At 37.6% G+C, this 7500-nt stretch overlaps 2 long non-coding RNA genes across 2 annotated transcripts in view; one reads left to right on the top strand and one right to left on the bottom strand.

The window, feature by feature from the left end:
* The window catches only part of LOC124397275, a 3220-nt gene extending 1599 nt beyond the window's left edge, over nucleotides 1-1621 (top strand). Inside the window, exon 2 of the long non-coding RNA XR_006927903.1 lies at nucleotides 1-1621. This exon is cut by the window's left edge and continues 1024 nt beyond it. This is a non-coding gene — a long non-coding RNA (uncharacterized LOC124397275).
* Nucleotides 1202-7500, bottom strand: part of LOC124397274 — a 7433-nt gene continuing 1134 nt past the window's right edge. Inside the window, exon 2 of the long non-coding RNA XR_006927902.1 lies at nucleotides 1202-1585. This is a non-coding gene — a long non-coding RNA (uncharacterized LOC124397274). The remainder of the gene's footprint in view (nucleotides 1586-7500) is intronic.

Raw genomic sequence — 7500 nt, forward strand, 5'->3', positions numbered from 1 at the left:
GTATCATTGGCATGATTTAATCTTAGTTGCATTCTATATTGAGAAAATGACACATATTCCTAGTTGTATAACAGGAAATGATTGTATGTATACTTAAAAAATGTATCATTAAATGAATAGTAAACTTGCAAAAAAAACCATGGGCATTTTCTTTCGGTGATTGTACTTTTTTTGGTTATCTGTGTTGCTTTTGTAGAATAAAGAAAAGATATTAAAGCTGTAAAAGTCAAAGGCAGAGATTAAGTATGTGCCTGCTATTGAAAATGAAAGAAAGAGGAGCGTACGTTTGTGAATGACAGCGAGTAAGCCACCGATGACTTTCTTCGAAACAGGAAGGCGTAGTGATGTCATTCTTCACATTGACGCAGCCATCTGCTCCTCCTGACGGGCAGTTTTTTTTACTGTCACTATGGCAACGGCTGCGGTGTAAGCAAACATCCGGACCTAAAGCCCCCTCCACACACACACACTTTACCGTTTATATTATCACAGCACCACACCTGCAGGTTAATGGCTTTCCTCTGAACATTTCCTCGTACCGACTAAAAACAGACTCATATAAAAAGTGCTGACTAAATGCAATCCTGCCAACTGTTCATATAATGTCTGATGTGTTTTATTGAAAAGTCCAATAAAATACATCTAATCTTTGTAAAGGGATGGATTTCTATTTTTCTCAACACTGATAGAAACATTTTTTCACATTTATTTGATCCAAAATCTCAAAAAACCCTTTTACTGAGCATCATTTATTTATGTGGTTCAATGTGCCAGTGTGCTTTTGTGTTTCTCTGTGTGCTGCATAACCACCTGTATTCTCCATGAATGGGCTATATTACTATTCTACATGAATACATGGGCATTTTTTTTTATCTCTGAATAACCAGGCCAAGGCATTCTTGAATGTAGATTTAATTTTCAAACACAGCCGTCACTTCCTCTTTTTTTGTCAAGCCGGCACAAATGAGCGTTATATGCATTTCTGTTTCCATGGTCACAAAAGGGAACCGGTGTTTCTTGATGTTTTTTTTGTTTGGTTTTTTTCAACCCGACAATTTTCAACTGCTTTAATAATGGAATATGAGTTTCACAAGTGACTAGAGGACACACTGTAACATCCAAAGAGACAGAAAATGCCTTAAAGCATTGGACTCATTTCAGATAATCTCAGATCACAAGGAAACAGACGCAACAGACTCAATTTGACTTGGAGCCTTTTTTAGCTTTTATTGATATCTCGGTTTTATTGATGTCACAGGACAAGTCACTGGCGCCAGCCCATAGTTGGTAGGCTGCATTCTTATTATTATGTATTTATAACATTCAAAACTTTTACAAACTGTATGCAGCCATCTTGCTCTGGATTCCAGGTGTGAGAAGTGTGGCTTTTCCGAGAGTGTACATCTCTGGACTGCATCTGTGTGTTTGGATGTGTGGATGTGTGTCTCTGAGGTGCTATGTTGGCAAGACTAGGCCCCTGTTCCTGCTGAACTGAGCCAGCTGAAGAGAGACACTGATTATCAGCACAGCAGGCACAGGAGACCAGCCCAATGATAAAGACCAGAAAGAGAAACACCAGCAAACACTGAAACAGAGAGAAAGAGAGAGAAAAAGAGAGAGAGAGAGAGAGAGAGAGAGAGAGAGAGAGAGAGAGAGAGAGAGAGAGAGAGAGAGAGATTGCTTTGAGCACCCAAATTCACTGAAATACAGAGAAAGAGCTCCAGTGTTTATTTGTATTAAGTGATCAACTATGCAAAGCAACCACACAAAACAAACATTATATATATATATATATATATATATATATATATATATATATATATATATATATATATATATAATGGTAACATGATGTGAGGGTCTGTAGGTGTAATATGTGTAATGATTTAATTATATAATTAATTTTACAAGTATTATTACAGTTAATAAACTTTTTTTATTTTTAGATTTCTATCCATTTGCTTTATTTTTCTTTTCTCATTGGACACACACAATTAAATTCATGCATTAAAAATTCAATATAATATCCAAATTAGTGCCTGAAAACAACATACAACATAAAATACTGTGTGCGTGTGTACGTGTGCTGTTTTTCCACTATCCTATCTTTTAGTGTGCATTGTGCTCGTGTTGCATTTTAATTCTCTCCACATGATTCATTGTTCCTTCCTGTATAGCTCTATGAACAACTGCTCTTGTCTTTTTTTTTCATAAACAAACATGGCTAGATATGTGTTCTCTCGGATATTGGGAGAATTTAAATTACAAGCCTTACATATTGTGGATGAGTAGAGAATGTCACACTTTTGAGATATATTTTACTGCAGATATATTTTACTACTTATATCAGGTCATCAGCATTGTTCAGGTCATATGCGTGCAAAAAAGCTGCACTCATTCTGTGGTATGACATCGTTGCACACTCATATATGAATTGCTGTATTGTAATAAAAGGAGAACAATGCAAAAAGTCTCCTAAAACCACACCTGATAGATGCATTTACACAACCAGCCACTGAGAAATACCATACACACCTACAGGAGTCTGGTCCAAGAATAACACACGAGTGTGAGAAAACATAGACATGTACATACTTCAGGTATGGTAGTCTGAAAGTGCTAGTTAAAAATATCCTGAGCATCTGAAAGATTTTTAAACAATGATCATAGATTTAGAATTTGGTGTTGAGAGGCAAAATTAACTATCCCCCTTAATACCTGTTCCAGAAGTATTTATTCACTTATTTGCTTGATTGTATTTTATAATTACTTACTTACTTACATTACCATGGGCATTATCATTAGTATGCAGTACAAGTAAACAAAAATCCCCCAAATAGTATTATATTCTACTCTTTATTTTTCACAGTTTTATGGCCTTTTTCAATAGATTATTTTTCCAATCAACTCTTTCCAATTAAATAAATAAATAAAAATAGATGAATAGAAACATTTTGAAACTAAGATAAGGTCTATTTGTGCACATTTGTTGTTGGTTTATATATTTATACTCCGTTTTTCATTTCTACAGGCAGTTTGGCAGATCTTTGAATATTTCCTCAGGACTCTTTCCACTCCGGCTCTGTGGTTTTTAGGCAGACAGACAGCTTTTGTGACCAACCCACTGACTTGCATGTAGGGTTTCGCAGTGCTTTGAAAGGAAAACTGATGCATGGCAGACCTTTACTATAGACACTAGTGAAACTGGTACACGACACACAATGTATGACGGACAACTGCTGATGTGTAAATCGACAGACACAATGAGAAAACTCGACTGAGTGAGAGTCAGCATCAATCAGCATTGTGACATGGGTAAATAAATTCACATGCAGGTAAATGCGAAAAGGTGTCAAATGTAGAGTTTTGAAGCTCAAAACAAACATTGTTATTACTGGAGAACATATGTCATTTATATACATACATTTCAGGCACTTTTTTCTTTAACACTCCTAGGGACCTTTTGGTTTAAAGATGTTCACGTTTTTCATGGAATGTTTTATATAACATTTATATACACTTCTACAATTGCTTCAACATAATTTAGCGCAATGGCTGGTCAAACTTTGAGATATTTATTAAGAACACTGCAAAAACTTTACTTCTGGATTGTTACAGCCTACCTTTTTGGAACCTTCTTAATAGGTTCTGTTATAATAATATATTACAGCTGGGATGAAGGGAGCAATATGATATTATATTCAGAAATATGTTCAATAAAGTAAAAATCAAGAACAGGGTGATATTTTGGGAGATGGTCAGGATACCCCTCCTCCTGTCTGGATTTATGTGATGACCCTGGGGGGGCAGAACTTAACCACTGTGAACATATTGTATTATTACACTGTTCACATGTGGTTAAGTCCTGCTACCACAGAGCTAAAAGGCAAACTAGGATTTTTTTTTTTTTATGATATGTTTGAATGAATGTGTGTGTGTACATAAACATGACTTTTTTGCATGCACATACTGGCTCGAGAGGGTGTGTCGGCACCTTATTCTCGTAGACACACACACACACACACACACACACACACACACACACACACACACACACACATTCCAGCAGGATTAAGATCCTCCATGTTATGTGGAACTGTGCATGTGCACACGTCTGTCTGGGTCTGCATTCACCGTCTGGGTCGTTTCTTCATACCAGCCATTGGAAATCCCTGGCAATGTGATTCAGTCATTAAAGTTAAAAATCACTCTGCCAGGAATTCCCCTGGCCAGCAGCAGGTACCCTAGGGGGTGGAGGGATGAGGGGGAGGAAGTGGTGTGTGCATGTATATGTGTGAGGTCATCCTAGCTTAGGCGTTATTCTCCATTCGCCTCCTTATACTGCATTAAGATCATGCAAGTCTTGTCTTTGTCATGCACATGCACATGCAGATCATTGTGGTCGCTGCTTGTCCTTTTAGCACTTTGCTGTGCCCAGGCTTCCTGTGACCTTATAAAAATAGCTTCTCAATGACAGGCCTGCATGAAGTCAGACAGGAAGTGCTCTGTCAAACTCTGTCTCGGGATCAGCTTGCTTTTTCATTCAGGAGGGGATCGACATTTACTTTGAGATAAAGAAGCTCAGATGCCGGTTACAAAAAAGAACACAACCATCACAGGGGTTTTATTTACTTCGATCAGCAAGCCGTAAAACCAGCCTCACAAGTGCAAATGAATAAGAATTCACACAGGTTATGAACTGTCAAGGATAGAGACGGGGACAGATCTTCTGTTAGAAAATTATTGCTGATAATCACTTTGCTGGAGGTATATTGTGGCTATTGGACAAAATATGTCTGCCAAATCATAATTATAGTTTATTTATAACTATTATTTATAATTTATTCAATTGATTCATTTATTTCTATAATACAATAACTACTTTTTCCAGGCCACTATTGAGATGGAAGCCAGAATGGGACGCCAGTCTACGGCAGAGCAGCACACACATATATACATCATTCACACCTAGGGGCAATTTAGTGTAACCAATCCACCTACCTGAAAAGTGGGAGGAAACCTTAGAATTCATGAGGTGAACCCACACAAATGCGGGGAGAACATGAGAAACTCCACTTACAGACAGTAACCTGAGATCAGGATGGAGCACAGGACCCTGTGAAGTGGCAACACTACATACTGTGCCAGATATAGTTTATTGATGTGTAAAATCGAATGAAGTTTTGCAGGTTCATCTTATGATTTGTTTGTGCACATTTACACACAATTGGACCAAATACAATAGTCAAGTAAAAATCATGGAATAATAAAAAGAAAATACTACATAAATCAGTAAAGTTCATATATAATTTTTTGGTTTTTTGGTGCACTCGTGAAAATTGCAATTTCTTTGCATTTTACTAAGATCTTTTTTTAGTACTTGGTTCTCATAATTAGCTATTTGATGCTATCAAAACGTAAAGGATAATCTGTAAGGAAATCTTCAGATCTCAAACTCAATCTCGATCCCACACAGTCAATGACAAGAACATTCCAGGAGAAGGACTGCCTACATGGGGAACTCCTATAATACACCAAACCTTACTCTAATGTGTGTGCATGTGTGTATGTGTGTGTATGTGCTATAACAGGCAAACTAGGAGTAAAGTATGTCTGTCAAACTTCTTTCTTGTACTCACACTCACTGCTATTACTGTCTAATGTTAAAAGTTGAATGACCCTTAAATCCTTCATTTACAGCACTCAGTCCACAGCTGAATACAGTGAGTGCAGTGTGCGTGAGAGTGTGTGTGTGCGTGAGAGTGTGTGCGTGTGTGTGTGTGTGTGTATGTGTGTGCCACTTTCAATGTCTGCTCAAGAGGAGGTTTTGGAGGGGAAGTGTGACTGGCTGGGCAGGGATAATTCAAGCTATCGCTGACACGCAAACACTTGCAGCACAAGAGTGCTTACTGAAAACCAACACAATATCAACCGTAAAAAGGAAATTGCATAAAAGTATAACTGCTATTTAAAATATTTGTTTTTCCCCCATATTCTATAAAGCTAACAAAAGAATTACAGGAATTACAGCCGTCTTTGCAGAATTTTCACATTAAATGGTATAGAGGGGTGTAAAACCCAGCATTAAGGAAAAACAAATTAAGAGATCATCTGATGCAGTGATGCCTTTTTTAAAAGGACGAGTAAATGCTTTTTTTCCCAAATGCATCCATTAAGCTATTTTGCCAAGCGTTTTTTTTCTCTTGATGGAGCAGAGATGGGTGAAGGGAGGATCCTGACGCTTTATTCAACCACCACCCCACCCTCTTGCTCTGTCCATTAATATTTTCCATCAGAAAATTTCCCTCCTTTCCGCTTTCCTCTATTTTGGTTTAAATGATGGCCAGTGAGCTCAGTCTTTCCCTCCTGTGAATGACAACTCATAGGGTGGTGTGGCAAAAGTTGTTCCACCTCTGAAGATGCCAGAAGGAGGGAGAACATTGCAAAGGGACAAACCCCATGTTTTCCTCAAAATGGTGAGAGATTCACTTTTCGCAATTGGTTCTATGGTTTCTTAGTGTAACGCCTTGCCACTAGCAAAAATAGCAAAAATAACAAAAACAAACAAACAAAAAAAAAAACCCAATAATATGCTTACAAAAATAAAAATTAATCAACTTTTTATAGTAATTAATCTAGTTAAGATGAAAACTATTAGTGTGAATTTTGGATGTGCGATCGTCTATGATTAAATTGTGTTATAGTGGGTGCCTGAGTGTGTAGGCCTACAGAAATAATAATAATAATAAAAAATATACACACAAATGTTTGTGTGTGTGTGTGTGTGTGTGTGTGTGTGTGTGTGTGTGTGTGTGAGAGAGAGAGAGAGAGAGAGAGACAGAGAGAGACAGAGACAGAGACAGAAAGAAAGAGCACAAAAGGGTGAGAGAGACGGCTGGGTAATGGCTGTTTCCCCAGTGGAGAGTTGAAACAGCTGGGTCCTCATCTCCACACAATTTAGATATGTTCTCCCCTGTGTGTATGTGTGTGTTGCACAGAAGCTGATTAACAGTGCAAACCCTTTCCAAACCATCTCTCATTTTATCAATTTTTGTGCCTCTTCTTTTTTTTGTCCGGCTGGTTAAAGTTGTCAAATGTAATTTTGTCGCCAGATTTTGTGTGGCCGCTTGGATCGTAACTGGAACTCTGAATGTGACTGCAAACGGTTTAAAGGCCGATTACAATTCCGTGAAACCTCCTACTGAGGAATTAATAGGACATTATTATCATGACCCAACAAAAGTTCCCGATTTTGTTGCTCCCGTACGTGACGAGGAGTTAAGTGGATTTGCCTAAACAGTTTATTCCTTAAAAAACACATAATGGCATATAGTCAAATCCAAAGATATTTACACGCTCTTATTAATGTTCACTTTTTTACATAGTTTGAGGTGGTAAAAAGTTTGGCATAAAAAAACGAATAACAAGGCTTAGATTAAGGTGGTGACATTTACTCAGTCTGTGTGTGTGTGTGTGTGTGTGTGTGTGTGTGTGTGTGTG

This window comes from Silurus meridionalis, chromosome 14 (genome assembly GCF_014805685.1).
Source record: "Silurus meridionalis isolate SWU-2019-XX chromosome 14, ASM1480568v1, whole genome shotgun sequence".
In the NCBI taxonomy this organism is placed as follows: Eukaryota; Metazoa; Chordata; class Actinopteri; order Siluriformes; family Siluridae; genus Silurus; species Silurus meridionalis.